We start from the raw sequence: 621 nt of genomic DNA, 5'->3' as shown, positions 1-621 counted from the left end.
AAGTAAAGAGAACAACCAACTGCTGAAACTTCCTTAGCCTGATGAAGGGTTTTTGAACCCAAAAGCTTGCTTAAAAATTGTTTTCCGACTATCTAAGTTGGTCTAATAAAAGATATCAGATTCACCCAAAGAACCTTGCCTGCCTAGTCACAAAATGGGCCTTTATGGTGAATTTATGCCTTACTTTTAAATAAACAAATGCTTTTTTAAATAGATGTTTTTAAAAAATTACTTAAGTTATTTCAGTCATGCACTAGCAGTTATGAATGACTTCCTGCATATTGATGCTTTATTCACAATTATTTACATTTCTTCTCAAACCCAGAGCAGTCACTCATGTATACAACATTTTCCTTTCGCTTAACTCCTTTTTTGCCAGTTCCCCCCAAGCAGTCACACTTTTTCATAGATTCATAGATTCATAGATTCATAGATTAAGGGTCGGAAGGGACCTAGTAGATCTTCTAGCCCGACCCCCCGCCAGGGCGGGAGAACAACAAAAAACCCCAAAAAGAGAAACGGGACTCAAATGAGTCCAGCCAGGTAGGCATCCAGCCTCTTCTTAAAGACCCCCAGGGTAGGGGCCAGCACCACTTCCCTTGGAAGTTGGTTCCAGCTCCT

Source organism: Gavialis gangeticus, unplaced genomic scaffold, assembly GCF_001723915.1.
Source record: "Gavialis gangeticus isolate Ggan-Ray unplaced genomic scaffold, GavGan_comp1, whole genome shotgun sequence".
NCBI classification, from domain to species: domain Eukaryota; kingdom Metazoa; phylum Chordata; order Crocodylia; family Gavialidae; genus Gavialis; species Gavialis gangeticus.
Note: the sequence above shows the minus strand (reverse complement) of the source record.